The sequence below is a fragment of the Notamacropus eugenii genome, chromosome 3, assembly GCF_028372415.1.
Source record: "Notamacropus eugenii isolate mMacEug1 chromosome 3, mMacEug1.pri_v2, whole genome shotgun sequence".
NCBI classification, from domain to species: domain Eukaryota; kingdom Metazoa; phylum Chordata; class Mammalia; order Diprotodontia; family Macropodidae; genus Notamacropus; species Notamacropus eugenii.
This window is the reverse complement of record NC_092874.1, coordinates 462,253,697-462,270,369: the sequence shown is the minus strand read 5'-3', so window position 1 is coordinate 462,270,369 and position 16,673 is coordinate 462,253,697. Positions and strand designations below refer to the sequence as shown.

General features: G+C 40.6%; 1 protein-coding gene across 2 annotated transcripts in view; it reads right to left on the bottom strand.

The window, feature by feature from the left end:
• The window catches only part of CADPS (calcium dependent secretion activator), a 544,059-nt gene that overhangs the window by 25,597 nt on the left and 501,789 nt on the right, over positions 1 to 16,673 (bottom strand). The gene's annotated exons all lie outside the window — the stretch shown is intronic.

The window sequence follows — 16,673 nt, the reverse complement described above, 5'->3', positions numbered from 1 at the left end:
TGTGGTCCATATGGCATTCAAGATCACCCACTGTTTCATGGTGTTTAGCTGGGGCGACGATGGAGTCCCACCCATAATTGGGTAGAAGTTGGATTTAAGGTGGGATCTTCTGTCCCTGTGCTGGAGACTGGCTTGGGGCCTCCAGCACAGAAGTCTGGCTTCAAGGCAACCAACTCCCTTACTGTTCCACAAGAGAATGAACCTTGTGGGTATAAATTGTCGGTGCCTCGTCTCTGGGATTAGACACACAGCCCGCATCATTGTTAGCAGGAAAGGCATGACTAATGAAACATGTTCTACACTAAAGAATGTGTCCCCAAAGGTTAGTTTAGCAAGGATTTGTTTTCCTTTGGTACATCACACACTTATAATAGTAGACCACATTTCCATAGCCTTAGAAGATCACAAAGCACTTTCCTTACAACAGCCTTGTGAGATAGGGATTCAAACATTGCTATTTCCATTTGAAATAATAATACTAGCATTTATATAGAGCTCGCTATATAACAGACACCATGCTCAGCTCTTTACAAATATTAACTCATCTGATCCTCATAACAACTCTGGGAGGTGGTCACTATTATTATCTCTGTTACATTTGAGGAAACTGAGGCAGACAGGGTTTTTTTTTTGTTTTTTTAAAATGACTTGCCTAAAGTCACACAGCTATCTGAGATTTGAGCTCACATCTTCTTGAGTCCAGGCCCAGAGCTCTAACCAAAGCATCATTGAACTGCCTCGTGAGGAAATGGAGCGGGGAAACTGGCATCCTAATGAGGTCCAACCCTCCCCCCATTACTGCCCTCTGCGAGGTGCAGCAGGTTTGGGATGGGTTTGTGCTCACTGCCGCCTCCTGGGGGCTACCTTCTTGAGCCTCAATCCTCTTTCTCAGTACCCTCATTCTGATTTTTGCTTTGTCCATATTTAGTAGACATGTATCAACATAGCGTACCTATTTTTTTCCCCGTTAATTTTGGAATAAAATTAATTAACCTGATTTCTGGGTGACTCCTTCTCATCCCCATTTCCCATCCCCTAATTAGGAGTCTGGTTTCTACTCCCAGTTCTTAGTCACTAATCTCCCTGCAATCTACGGCAGATCATTTGGCTTCCTTGGGCCTTCGTTTCTCCACCCATAAAATGGGAGCAAGAGCATTGCGTTTATCTCACTGGACTCCTCAAGACCTAGATGAGATGATGGATTTGAAAGTACTTTGAAAAATATGAGTATTAAGGGGTTTGTTATATAGCGGTTAGTACATGAATCCTCTAAAATAAAAGCATTCGGTTCCAGAATTCAGATCTAGATAGAAAGGAGAAACAGGTTTCCTAAAATAGAAGACTTAGATTTCAAGAAACAGTTGATAAGATCCTTATCACAAATGAAGTGAGGCCACGGGTCTATAACCATTCTGATATATCATCTGTAAGAGAAAATATCTGTTGATGGATCCAGACTATAATGGTCTTTCTCTCCCTCTTGGCATGCTTCACCCCTTTCAAGGCCTGCCTCAAATGGTGCTAGGGGAAATCTTGCCTGATTTTCCCAATGGTTAGTGCACTCCCCTTCCATGCCTACCAGAATGATTTTGTGTGTTATCTGTTTAGAGGCAGTATGGCATTGTTCGTCCTTTGTTTTTGAAGAGAAACTGACATCATGGGTGATATCTTGACTTGTGTATGGCAGTATGGCATAGTACAGAGATGTCAGATGCTCTGTGGCATCCCAAATGTGCCCCAAACCAGATTAAAATGTAATTGGGAAATATTGAATAAAATAAGTAAAAAACATACTAGAACATAGTTCATGATAATAAGTCAATATGTGGCTTGCAGGGATCCTTAGGTACTTAAATCTCTTATGGGCAGGCATTGTATCTTGACCTGTGACTCCAGTCACCATCTCTGTGACTTCCCTGTCCAAAGCGTCCTTCCCCTGCCCATTATTCCTTATAAACATCGTTTTCCTGGATCAGGATATTAGCTCCTAACGGGAGAGACTGTCTTGCTTACATGTATTTGTGTCTCCAGAGCTCGACACAGTTCCTGGCACATAGTAAATGCTTTATAAATACCTTTTCATTCACATGCACTCATTCTTGAATCTTCTGAAACTCTGAGCATGGTATGAAGCACAGAGGGGAGGGCGTGCAGTTAGAATCATAATCTCAGATGTTATGTAGTCTAGCTGGAATCCAAGGAGAAATTAGCTTTTAGCCTGAAGTCCTCCACTGAATAGGAACCTGCTATCTCCCCAAACAACACAGAATGTCAGGGAGTGTCCTACATATTCCTTTCTGTTGTTTCTACCCGCTGCTGTGAGTTCTGCCTTCTGGGGTCAACCAGTACAAGGTGAATCCCTCTTCCTCATGAGTACTTAAATCAAACATTTAAATCCACGTCTTAGGGGACCTCAGTAGCTGCACTACCTAACCCAGAGACATGACCATCAAGAGGTCATCCAGCCTTGACTTAAAGTCATCCAATGAGGGGCATTCATTTCTTCCTGAGATAGCCTGGTGCTTTGGGGACGACTCTAGTTCTTGGCCAGCTTTTCCTGACATCAAGGCAAAATTTATCTCTTTGCAACATCTACCCACTGCTCTTAATTATTCCTTCTGGACCCAACCAGGACAAGACTGATCCCTTTTCCACAGAACATCTTTTCAACATTTGAAAACAGTCTTTAAGCTCCACCTGTTTTCTCTCCTCCAGGCTAAGCATTGCCAGTTCTTTTGACTTCCTCTTATGACATTATCTCAAGGTCCTTTACTATCTTTTTCATCTTTCTCTAGATTCTGTCCAGCTTATCCATTTCTAACAATGACAACAAATAGCGTTAGTATTTATATAAGGCTTTAATGTTTGCAGAATGCTAACTCTTGTGTTCCTCACAACAACCAGGTGAGATAGGCACTCTTATTTTCCCCAAATTTACAGATGAGGAAACTGAGATTTGAGAGAGGTTAAGTGATTTTTCTCTGGGTCGCATGGTCAATAAGGATATGAGGATAGATTGGAATTCAAGTCTTCCTGACTCGAATTCTCATACTTTGTCTGTCTCACCATTTAGCTACCTCCCTACTGAGGTGCCTGCATGATAACAATACTCCAGTCATGGGCTGACCAGGACAGAATGTCAAGTCTCCCTTAATACAGCCTAAGTTTGAATTAGCTTCTGTGGTTGCCTCATCACATTGTTGAATATAGTGATCCTATCTCCCCTGAGTTGTCTCTTGGCTAAATCACCTACAGCCTCTCCCGTGGGGGCTGATCAAGCACAAGTTGAGCAGGTTCATCACTGCCTTCATACTGGGTATTGTACTTCCCTGCTACGTCAGCCAGAGGTTTGGGTTAGCTTTTGTCTGACTACCATCACAATCTTGACTCACACAGAACTTACATACACAATGAATACTTGCTGAATGATTAGAAAGGAAGAATGCCCAAAATATGTTATTAGGGAAAAGTCATTTATGGAATGGTTTCCTAATAAATTAATTATATTTACAAAATGACAATTACTTAACTTGACTATCAATAGGTAAACATTATATATAAAAACAAATATATGTGTGTGTGTATATATATGTATATGTATATATATACAAGTATATGATTTGCACAATGTGACCTGGCAAGGCGTTATTATTATTATCCTGAGTGTGTTTTTCTAGAGCCATAACTAGGTTGATATTTACTTTTAAGAAATGAGAATTTGTTTCCAACACATTTATGGAGTATTATATTGAGACTTCCAGTATGTAGAAGACATTTCCTTCCTTCCTTCCTTCCTTCCTTCCTTCCTTCCTTCCTTCCTTCCTTCCTTCCTTCCTTCCTCCTTTTCTTCCTTTCCCTTTTTTTAAGGGAAGCATAAAAATGGCCACCATGCTTCTATCATACTACACAAAGAACCACACCCTTCACTAGTACTTGCGCTAATACTGAAGTTGAAAATTACTTCAATATGGAGGTTTTGGGGTAGGTCAATCAATAGAGGTGCCATACATACAGAAATTCAGTGTGTTCCCCCTAGTCTCTAAATCCAGCTCTCTCTGTCAGAGTCCTATGGTTTAATAATAGCAAACATTTACAGAGGGCTTTAAGGTTTGCCAGATACATCCTATATATTGTTACATGTGAAATATTCCTACATGTCAGGCATTACTGTATGTCAGACAGTGCTAACATTGTTCTGTGGTCAGGAGATGTGGCATTAGAGCAACTGGGTTTGACCCTCAGCTTTGTTACTTACTACCTGTATGACCTTGGGCAAATCACTCTGTGGTGTGAAAGGCTCTTTGACTCTAAATCATGTGGAGTCTTTGATAATACCTGTCCATTTCAGGGCTAATTTCTTAAGTTTCCTGGGAGAAGGGTGAACTTTTCCAAATGATAAGGGGAAAAGGGGAACATTCTCCAGTATTCTTGCCAATTTGGCATTTTTTATAGGGACTGAGCCCAACAGAAGCACTGGAACCAAGGTAGGGTTAATATGGCTTTCTCCTAGTGTGCCAAAATTTACAAGGTGCTGACAGAACTTATAGCCTATCAGCAGCAAAGAAACAACTGAGTTTAGTATCTAGTTAGTAAAGATAATTTGTTAAAATAGAAAGCTACCAGATGGTAGTGCTTCTTCCCCCAAGGGCAGCTGCACCTCATTTGAGCTCCTCTTGGCTCCACGCGGGCCCTACTCCCCAAGCAGCCGCCTTGTGGTGTCCCATGGTCTCCTTTCCCCACCTGCCTTTCTGCTTAAATGAATTTGTCTTCAAAAGTTGAGCTGTTCATGACTAATGTGGAAATATGTTTAATATGATCATACATGTATAGCCTATGTCAGATTGCATGCCGTCTTGGGGAGGGGGAAAATTTAGAACCCCAAATCTTATAAAAGCAAACGTTGAAAATTAGAAATAAATTAATTTTAAAAATAAAAGTTGAGTTGTTTTCTGCACCTTCTCTTGGGCACATAAATTGCTAGTTATGTCTCTGGCCGATGAGTTAAATTGTGTTGACTACATATAGAGTTTTTTCCAATTATTTGTTCTTTTGTGAATATCCTTCCCCTCCCTCCTCCCCTGTGAACAAAGAGAATGATCTTTCATCCCCTGTTTGACATGTAGATTCTAGAGGGAATAATTCCCAACATCCTGAGCAGGACTCAGACCTTTTGTGAATGCAAGTGGTCTCCAGTCCAAGGAGGGACCTAGAAATTAGCTGTTAAAGGTAACACAATATGTTAAGTGACACCAGCCTTGTGTGTACTTTGGGAGAAAAAAAATGCCAGCTAGAACAGGGTCACAAGACTTCATCAACTCAGTGGGAGTTTAGCTGAACAACGGAGGGCTATGAGAAGTTTCCCTCTAAACAGGGAATTTGGAATGAATGAAACATTGAAGCTGAGCCTCTTTTTTTTGTTTTCCAGCTCAGATCATCTTTCTGGACACATAAAAAATCAGGGAGTCACCACCTGGTGAAAGCAACCACTTATTCTAACAGTTAATGGCTAATGAATAAGGAAGAAAGAACAGAAAGAATGTCAGAGGAAGACCATTGCACTGTCTTAGACCTGCTGATATATTAGGTGGTGCCAGGCCATTCACTTTATGGGAAAAGGCAGAGAGGAATGCAGACACACTCAGATGATCCTTTACTGTCATTACCTGAAATCCCCCTCCGCCTCCCCCACCGCCTACATAACTGTGACAAGTTCCAAAGGGAGAGCTAGAGATAAGAAATATAGTATTGCTTTTTTTGTCTTTTTATGCTTAGTGCCTGGCACATAGTAGATACTTAATAAATGCTCCTTGATTAATTCATTGGCATGAATTAATTAATGCCAGTTGATCAAATTAGATCTTGGTCCCAACATTTTATTGGTAATTTGCTTACAGATTACCTTTGGAAGGAGAGAAGAACGACTGTAGGGAGGGGGTCATACTTTTTTTGAGGGGGTGGGGGAGTCAATGGGAGAAGTGGAAGAGGGTGGTTTGTTTTGTTTTGTTCCGGACTTACGATTTTATTTTAGGTGCATTTCAGTGTGGAAACTCATTCTACTGATGCAGGTCAGTAACTCATCTGTAACATCAGAACAAGGAGAGAAGCCAATCATAGAGATCATAAATTTAACATTAGAGGTCATTTAGTCCAAACCCTCCATTTTACAGATTAGTTAACTGAGACTCAGGTTAAGTGATTTCCAGTTATTATGCCTTGCCTAACTCTCTCTTTTCTAGGCCACTATTAGGGATGCCAAGTGGTAGATTACATTCTTAGAGTGTTGCCTGGGGCACTGAGGTTCAACATCTTGCCCAGGGTCAACCAGCTAGTATACATAGAAGGAAGGACTTGAACTCAGAACCTTCTGACTCCAAGAACTTCTATCCATTAGGCTATCCTCCCTCTCATGGAGTCATGCATACTTTGTATAAAACAAACATAAACTCTGTTCCTTATTTGATTTTTGGACTGGCACTGGGATTCCAATGATGTACCATACTTTGGGTGAAGAAACATCTGCTACCAGTGCAGGTTGACACCTTCTCTGAAACATCTTAGGATCACAGATTTTAGATCAGGTAATAACTGCTTCATCTCACAGATGAGAAAGAGGAGGCTAAGTGATTTGTTCAAGATCACACAGTCATTATGTTGCAGAGGGTTTGAACCTGAGTCTTCCTGACTTTGAGGAGAGCTTCTATTCAGTAGGCCACATTGACTCTTTCCATGTTAGACAATATGTTTAAAAATTAGTCAATTGCTTTTTCTTTTCAAGAAGAGCAATTCTTTTTCTAGAGGATCAAGTGTGTGCCAATGCCAATAGAAGCTGGTAGATGAAGACACTTTCTGACAAGAGTCAGCACAGAGACTGGCAAGGAGGGAAGCCGCCCCTCTGTTAATTAATGGGATGTGTTCGAGAATCGAGTACATCTCGTCTTCTGCGATGCAATGTGACAATATTTGTTCCACAAAATGTGCCTTGGCTACTTGTGTGTGTGTGTGTGTGTGTGTGTGTGTGTGTGTGTGGCAAAAGTAAGTCTGTCGCTTACTGCCTACATGTTTCAGACTGCTATGCAGAGGGAACAAAATTTCCCCTTCTCCAAGACTTCCAAGTCTGTGAGGCTCACGTTAGCCAGACTAGTGTGACCCTAAAGTAATGGAGCAATCCGGCCGACTTCTTAGCACAATTAATAGAACAATCTCCTCTGGAGAAGAAAACAAATTAACTCCAAGCACCAAATGTCTCCTGGACCAGGAAAAGCTGTTCAGAAAAAAAAAATGCTTTGGAAAACTCCAGGGACAAATTCCAGTCTGATTTGCCCAAGATTGTCTCTAAAATGAGTGAATCCAATGGATAGAAGTGGCTTGGGAAGGAATAAGATGGGACAGCATGAAATTTGGGATCGGGGTATGCCACTAAACTGGGTCTTGGTGAGGTGCCTATCTGCCAGAGATAAATGGAGACTCCATTGCCAGCACAGATCCTCCTGATCACTGCCTGCCCCTCCTCTCCTCCGTCTTGCTTGGACCCAGGACAGCCACAGCCAAAGCCTACAGAGCATAAAAAGCTCTCCCTTCCCTTTCCAAAGAATAGAAGCTGGGATCTCCAAAAGGTGGAGGGACTTACTCATTATCTAAATGGTACTATGGACAGAGGGATAGAAAGGCCTTGGAGTCAGGAAGATCTGGATTCAAGTTCTGCCTCTAATACATACCAGCTGGGGAAGTCACAATCCTTCTATAACCTAGGCATCTATCTAAATTGCTCAACCACATGCTGAGTTCCCTGCATTGAAGAAATCATAGACATAGTTCAAAAGAAAGATTCCCCACCCCCAACCCAATCCTCAACTTCACCCCTCAGTAGAATGTAAACTACAGGGACCTATTTTTCACTTTGTATTTTGGTCTTTCAAATACATTGGCACATTTACCTTGGATATAGTAGGTGCTTAATAAATACTAGTGGAATTGAATTCGACTCTTACTCTCCTCTCAGTACTATTGTCAATGAGTCACTGATGCCAGAAATTCAAGGGCTAGAAATTAATTTTTTAAGCTTAAGCACAATCAAATTAAAATGCAGATGCACCAGGAAGAGCAATATGTATGAAAGAGTTCATAAAGGCCTTCCCTAAAAAAAGGTTGTAAAGCGTAGAGAGACTTGGAGAGATTGAGGATTGTAGAAACCTGATACAAACTGGAAGTAAAGTCTAGGCAAGGAAAATAAATTTCATCTGTTTTGAAGCTTTGTTCTGGGATAATCTTAGGTGGGCAGCTAGGTCATGCAGTGGAAAAGAGTGTTGGGTCTGGAGTCAGCCAGACTCTTTTCCAAGAGTTCAAATCTGGCCTCATTTACTAGCTGTGTGACACTGGGCAAGTCACTTAACCCTGTTGCCTCAGTTTACTCATCTGTAAAATGAGCTGAAGAAGGAAATGGCAAACCACTGCAGTATCTTTGTCAAGAAAAGTCCGAATGGGGATCATCAAGAGTCAGATATGACTCAACAACAACAGTCTATTGTGACCCAAAATAGAGGAGCAATTTGGCTGACTGGATCTCATTTTTTGGTTAATTTAGTTGGATTCTATTTTTTAAAAATGTTTTAATCTACGAAGAAAACAAAGTATTCAAATAGAGATGACAGGAAAGGACAGTCAGTATCCATTTGTCTCTCATTTATACTGTAGTTGGTTTTTAAAAATTTTTTATTGGAAATAATCCCCATTCCCTTTCTCCTCTCACCTAGGCTCTAATGTATTGTCAGTCTAGTTTGGGTACACAGGGACCCTCCTGGTGCCAAGTTTACATGTTTGTATCAACTATCTCTTCTTCTCAATCAGAATTTCCCAAGATTTGTCATTTTGTCTCCACCCACCCACCCCATCCTGTCTCCATCATTCCCTCCTTCAGAATTTTGAAGAATGATTATGATGAATGTGTTTGCAGACCCCGAAGCAACAAAATCTCATCTCAGTGAAGAGGATGATATAATCCCTATTCCTAGGTCACCTAGAGGCTGATTTGGCAATACCTCAGTTTCCTTTGATGGACCTTCATCTATGCACTTTTCTGTCTGTCTATGTTTCTTTCTCTTTGTCTATCTCTGTCTTCAGTTATGATATTTTTCACATCTTTGCAGATAAATCTTAATTTTATATGTCCCCTATTGGCCTCTGTGTCACCAATAGTCTAATGCAGATTTTGAAATGGCTCTCTTGTGAACATCTCAAGCTCAACATGTCTGAAACGGAACTTGGAATTTTTTCTCTCAATCCCTCCTTCCTGCCCAAATTTCCCTACTTCTGTCTGAAGTAGAGGGGTTGAATGTGGCAGATGACACTCTGGAATACAGTTTGAACCAGATTATAAACAATTTGGAAATAATGAACAAAATTTAAAAAAATACAATAAAATATATACAGTATTACATTTAAAATGAAGGCAACACATATGGCTTAGTGGATGCCATTTTTTTTGAGTTTGGCACCACCATCCTCCCCATCACGTAGGCTCACAACTGTGTTATTAGACTTAATTCTTAACTCTCACCTTACACATGCAAACCTATTGGAAAATACAGTTTCTGGCTTGTCAGCATCTCTCACATATACTCCTTTTTCTCCACTCACACAGATACAACTCTGGTATCCACCATAATCACCCCTCACGTGGACTATTGTTAGAAATTTCTCATTGATCTCCCTAACTCAAGTCTCTCTTCACTCTAGTCCCACTTAGATGCCAGAGTGATTTTCTTAAAGCATAGGTCTGACCATGTCATGCCCCTTCCCAACAGCTCTAGTGGCTTCCTATTGCCTCCAAGGTCAAATCAAGCCTATGCTGGGTTTCGACAACTCTTCCTCACCTGGTCCCTTCATACCTTCTCAGTCTTCTTAGGCTATATTCCTCTGTTCATACTTTATGATCCAGTTACACTGGTCTCCTGGCTTCTCCTCACATGGTTCCCTCCATCTTCTGTCTCTATGCCTTAGTATGTCCTGTCCAGCATGCTTGGAATATTCTCCCTTCTCATTGCTGCTTCTTAGCTTCTCTGACTTCCTTCCAGACTCAGCTCAGATCCCACCTTGTACAAGAGGCCTTTCTGGTCCCTCCAGAAGAAGAAAGCACCTTCCCCCTTGAGATAACCTTCCATGGACTCTGTATATATCTTGTACATAGCACATTTTGTACAGTTTCTCCTTCCATTAGAATGTAAGCTCCCTGAGGGCAGGGAATGTTTTTGCCTTTCTTTTTACAGCTAGTGCATAGGACAGTGTCTGGCACATAGTAGGTACTTAATAAACTCTTGTTGATTGACTGATAAAAACCCCATTTTAAGCTTGTTTGATACATTGGCCTTTAGTTTGGATAAGTGAATAAGTGTATAATTTCAAAGGAAAAGCTTGTGGGACCCAACAAGAAACCCAGTGATATTTTTAGGTCAAGGGATCTAGATTCACAAATTTCTGGTGAGCTTGATGGCACAGTGGATAGGGGCAGCTAGGTGACAAAAAGGACAGAGTGCTGGGCATGGAGTCAGGAGGGGTCATTTTCATGAGTTCAAACTTAGCTTCAGATACTAACTAGCTGTGTGACCTTTGACAAGTCTCTTAACCCTTTTTGCCTCAATTTTCTCATCTGTAAAATGAACTGGAAAAGGAAATGGAAAACCACTTCAATATCTTTGCCCAGAAAATTCCAAATAGAGTCAAGAAGAGATGGACGTGACTGAACAACAACAAGTAGAATGAGACCTGGAACACTTCCTTACTTATTTACTTACTAGCTACATGAAGCTGGCCAAGTCTCTTAACCTCTGTTTGCCTCAGTTTCTTCACCTGTAACATGGGATAACAACAAACCACCTCTATACCAAGGTTGTTGTGAGGATCAAACAAGACATATTTGATCATAAACATCCAACATAAAGCACTATAGAAATGCTGCCTATTGTTATTGGGCTCATTAAGTCATTTCTTTTGCCAGTTGACAAAACAAAAATGTAGAGACAATGTGAAAAATGTTAATGAAGCTAGATTTCTAAGGAACATGTTGGGGTCTTAGTACCAAACAATAGGAGGGGGCGTTCCTGATACTGCTACACCTGCTCAATGTATATACATCCTGGGATAGATGGGTTGTTTTTGGCTTAGTATCTTCTCATTGAGGCTCCAAAATTCTAACTTTGCCTCCTTTATCTTAGGATCACAGACTTAGAGCTGAAAGGGACTGCAGACAGCTTCATTTTAAGGCCCCGGGAGGTAAATTAATTTGCTCAAGGTCCCACCATCTGAAAAACTTTCCAGTAGAATACATTTTGTAGGATCATTGATTTCAGGCTAAAACATATCTTAGAGGTCATTTTCTCCCATTTTTTCCCCAATGGGAGTCCAATCCTCTCATTTTGCATTTGCTCAGAGGTAATAGTTTGTTTAAGGGCCGAATCATCTGGCAAACTCTATGGCATCATCGATACTTAGCTGAAGGGGCTTTAGAAGTCACCTAATCCAATCCCTCCATTTTTTACATGCATCTCAGAGGGAGTAAAGTGACTTAGCCAAGACAGTGTCATCAGAATACACTCCAGTTGAGTTATCAGACAACTGGTTATTCTACAACAAAATAATCTCCCTCCTCAACTAGTTTGTTGCTTTCTAAAAATATAACTGATGTGAATAGCATTTGAATCCATAGATCAAGATGCGGATCATCAGCCGTGCTGATAGGCCAATTTTAGATCTATTTACCAAGAATCCCTCAGGCAATTCCTGAGGATTTATTAAGGGAAGCCATGAAAGGAGATGGAAAGAATCAGAAGACCTAGATTTAAGTCTTCACTTCCACCTTTCCTAGCTGTTTGAGCCTGGGAAAAGGTTCCTCTTTCTTTGGGTCTCAGTTTCCTCATCGCTAAAATGAAGAAATTGAACTAGATGTCCAGTAAGGTCCTTCTAGTTCTAAAGGTCCATGATTTTTCATGATAACATCTACAAGTCATAGGTGGGTGGTGATCTGGGTGGGTAGGTGGAGTTCCCACACTGGAAGTTCCTCTGCTGCTGAAATCACAAATCAGAGAGGCAATCTTTTCCAAATCATCTTTTTAGGAAAAATACATTCAGTTTATTCTTATATTGGTCCTAAATGTAGATGTTTGTATAATTTGACAATGAAATGGTAAACCAAGACCGCTACAAGAACATTTGAACACTTAGTCCAAACAGCATCATTCTGCTGTTATCACTGACCTATCACTGAACGATTAAGTTCTTACTGGGCATTTTTAGTATTTTCTGATCTGGTAACTGCTATGGAGAAGCCAAATTCTGAGTCAATCTCTGCCAGCCTAATCCCTGAGAAGTCAGATTAAGTGTATAATTGACCCACATAAACCACACATCCTCTCCGATCCAATGTTTTCCAAGTCCTGTTTACTCTGACACAGGACTCAGAAAAAGAACTCTATGAAAGAAAGGATATTTCCTCCCACTGGGGATTTCATCAGAGTTGGAGATGGCTTTTTAATCACTGATCTCTGAGCCTTCGACGTTTAAGCAGATGAGCTAACCCTAAGCACATCTGTTTTAATCCTGATCTCCTACTCAGGCTGTCTCTTCAAGAAGTACAAGGAGAAAAAAATAAATTAATTTTTGTTTAGTCACTGAAATCTTAGGCATATCTCTTGATGAACTGATCTCTAATATCAAATGCATGTTTTTATTTTGGGAAAGATGTTGAATTAAACATCAGCGAAGGGGTGGGGTGGGAAGCCACCTGCATTATTAATGGACATTTGAATTTTGCATCTTTGTTCCATGAATTGGTAATTTTTTTTTTGCTCTCAAATGGCCTTCCTAGGAAGATGGCAAATAGCTTTATACACAATCCCCCATGATTGTTTTATATTGGGGGAAAGGTCACCCATTGTTTCCTCAAAGGAAAAAAACAGCTACGCTGTTCCTTTGGATCAGATGCTTAAAACTCACACTTTGGGATAAAATTTTAAATTGCTATGTTTGCATTTATTCAAATCAGATAATAATTATCACCATATTTCCCTGCTTTGAAAAACAGATATCAAAAAATAACTTAAAAAAAACCCCATAGACTGCTATTTTGTAACAACTAGGATGAGCTCACAATGCTATTCCATTAGTCTAATCAAAATGCAACAATATACGTGAAGAAACAGAAATGTCTACATTCATATAGCAGAAATATAAAGTTCTTTGAATATAATTTTTATCTCCTTCTTTAGTCATTACTTTTCTTAAAGGTAGGTTGAAAGACCTGTTTGCCATATTGTGGGAGGGGGAAGTATTCAAAAGATGAGGGATATCATGTAGGAAATGGTGCTTATGCTTTCACACATACTTTATAACAGTCAATTTTCTCATCTTTGTGATTTCACTTCCAACCTCAAACACTAACTAACTGTGTGACCCTGGGTAAGTCACTTAACCCTGTTTGCCTCAGTTCCTCATCTGTAAAATAAGCTGTTGAAGGAAATGGCAGATTACTTCAGTATCTTCACCAAGAAAACCCCAAATAGAGTTACAAAATCAGACATGACTGAAAAGCAACTGGACAAAAATAGAAATTAATTAAAAACAAATTCAGGGAGGTTGAGAAAGTTTGCTTGACTCATATAGTGAAATAGGTAAAAATCCAACTAACACTATCCTAACAATTTCCCAGAAGTTCCAGCTTCCACTCAAAAATATAGTAATGGTTCAGGTAGTGGAAGGCATCTGTGGTATGATGGGGTGGCTGGCTCAGATTCCAAGAGAACTTTCAACATGCTTAGAGGACTTAGCCCAAATATTCCCACTTCACATTCTAATGTCTGCCTGTTTTTCTCCCAATGACAAAAGGCGAAGGAGGACCAGTACTTAAAGTGAAGATCTGAAAGGAGAGCCATGAAAATGCAGTCAAGAAATGGCCCGTAGCCACAAGCATAGCAGCAGTCCTGGAATTAAAACCTTGAATCACAAGGCAAAACAAAAATAGTGCTTGGACTTGGAGGCAAGAAGGCCTGGGTTTGAATTCTGCCTAGGACACATAATTGCTGGGTGACCCTGGCTAAGTCACTTAACCACTCTGAAACTCAGTTTCCTAATATGGAAAAATAGGGATAAGATCAGCACCTACCTTGCATGGCTGTTGAGCATGTCAAATGAGATAATGCCTTTGCAGACCTTAAAGCTTTACATAAAAGCTAGTTATTATTGGCAAAGGGAACAGATACACAAAATTCAGACACAGAAAATGACACAGAAACTTGCCACCCTCCAAACAAAACATAAAATATTGAAATAGAAATCTTTTTCTTCTCTCCCAAATGCTCATTGTCTATTATTCATTTTTGCCATTTAAAAAAACGAAACAACTTGGAAAAGAAATCTTTAGCTCTACTAGTGTCTTCTGAAGTATTTCTGGCAATTGTTTCTCTCTCCTCCCTGGAACTCCTGTCCTCAGAAAAGCAAGGGCCAATGGTGTTTAATTACTGCCCAACTGAATGCTCTTTACGAGCCCTTTCCACCGGAGCTCAGAGGACACAAGCGGCTCACAGGATTCAAAGACATTGAGCTCTCCTTACAAAGAAATAAACACCATGCTGGAGGAAGACAGAAGCCGCAAATAACCAAACATGTTGGTAATCTGATGTTGTGTAGCTAGATTATAGAAAAACAGTCATTGCTGAATGACATTACTCAGTCAGTATGGTAATGAAGTTTTTTGAGAAGATCTGGGTCTTTCAGATGACAAATGTTTTAAATCAATGACAGATTCAGGAGCTTTCCTCGCTACTCCCTCAGCTAGGTTGCCTAGCACCAACATTCTATATGTTAAGGGAAGAGGTGATTTGGAAAGGAAATGCGGGCAAAAGCAATACATTCCTTTGCACTGACCTAAGCTGCTACAAAGGAAGCTTTGGTTAGTCTCTGAGTAACTTGGTTAAAACTTTTAAAGTCTGATAGGTGGCCACGATAAGGGAGCATGGGTCTTTCTGGGAAAATATTATCGGTGGAAGATCAAAGTGACTTGACTCTGGGGCAGGGGGTGGGGTTGGCGGCAGATAGGTTGGGAGAAATCCATAATGTAATTGAAATTATTTCTCATTGACCAATATCACTCAACAAATATGCAGAAACCTTTATGTATTTAGGAATGGCTGCTCTACAAAGGTACCTTTGTTTTAAAATATGGTTTTGATGACACTTTCCTCTTAGAAAGTTGGAAAAGGACATAGGTTATTTCCTGAGTTAGTACCATAATGTCTGAGATTCTCCTCCCCATGCTAATTAGGAAAAAAAAGTTGGAGGGGGCTGTTTGCAAACAGTAGGACAGGCTGGGATGCAGCTCAAACCACAAATTTAGTAGTGGATGTTTTCAAGATTGGCTAGCACAAGGGTAAGAGGGCACGCACACACACACACACACACACGCACACACTCCCGCACATACGCACACCACGCAAGGACCACACCAAACTGTGCTTTGGGAGATACGGATCAAAGAAAAAGGCAGCTTAGGCATTGAAAAGAGCAATCCACAGGCTCCTCAAAAATTTGTCTTTTATGGAATTGGTTCAACAGAGCCGGACAGTCAGGGCATAATTAGAGGCCCTGCTACAGGTGGCATTGGCTGTCCCTTTTTTCAATGCCTACTAGATGGGTGATTCAGTGTGTCAGGCATTCGAGGCTCCATACTCTCAAAAAGGCACGCATGCAGAGGAAGGAGGAGGCATTAGGTGTGTTTTACGCATGTATGAGGCATTCTCAGTGGAGGTGGGTCATGCTAGAAGATGTACACAGGAAGATTATTTGATTTTAATTCATGCCACTTGAGATAATGTGATAAAACATTTGACATGAGAGATAAGTTCCATTTTCATCTGGGAGGTCACCAGTGAGAGAATGAAAGAAAGAAGGAGAGAGAGAGCTAGAGAGAGAAGAGAGAGAGAATGAGAACTCTAAAGAGTTTTCTTAAATAAAAGTAATGCAGAAGAGTGGAATATCATGTAGGAAAAGAAAATGATTGGGGGTGGGGGGAAAGAGCACATTATGGAAGCCAATGAGCTGGAAGACAAAGCATCAAAAGTCGGAAGCATGGAAATTGGAAAGCTGTGCCAGGCAATGAGATCACCAAGATGAAACAACAAGAAGGAATAAAAAAAAAATCCAATGTAAACTGCTGTACACAATTAAAGAAATCATATAGAAACAAGAATCCCAAAGTAGACCAAAACACTAACACTGCCTTGGCACTCGAGACACAAAACCTTAAAGGGAGAAGCCGACTCTTCATAAAATTGACGAGGACAAGGGGTGCACCACACACAATGGTAGCAAACACAGAGACGGAGAAATCGGTTCCCATGCACTCAGGCCAGGTCTACACTGGCAAATGATGTGGAACCCAGAAATCATTCTTGGGATCATTCCAACAATTCTCCACTCCCTCCTCCTCTCCTCCTCCCCCCCTCCTCCCAATGCTCCTGTCCCAATCCCTTTGGCCTGAAATAGACAGTAAGGGCCAAAGTAGGGTATGGGTCTAGTTATCTACTTTGGCAGTGCAGACATGGCGATTGTCAAAAAAAGAAAGGGAGGAAGGGCTGAAAACGATTAATTCCCAAGACATCCAAGTCAGTGTTCTCAAGAAGTTTTTTTTA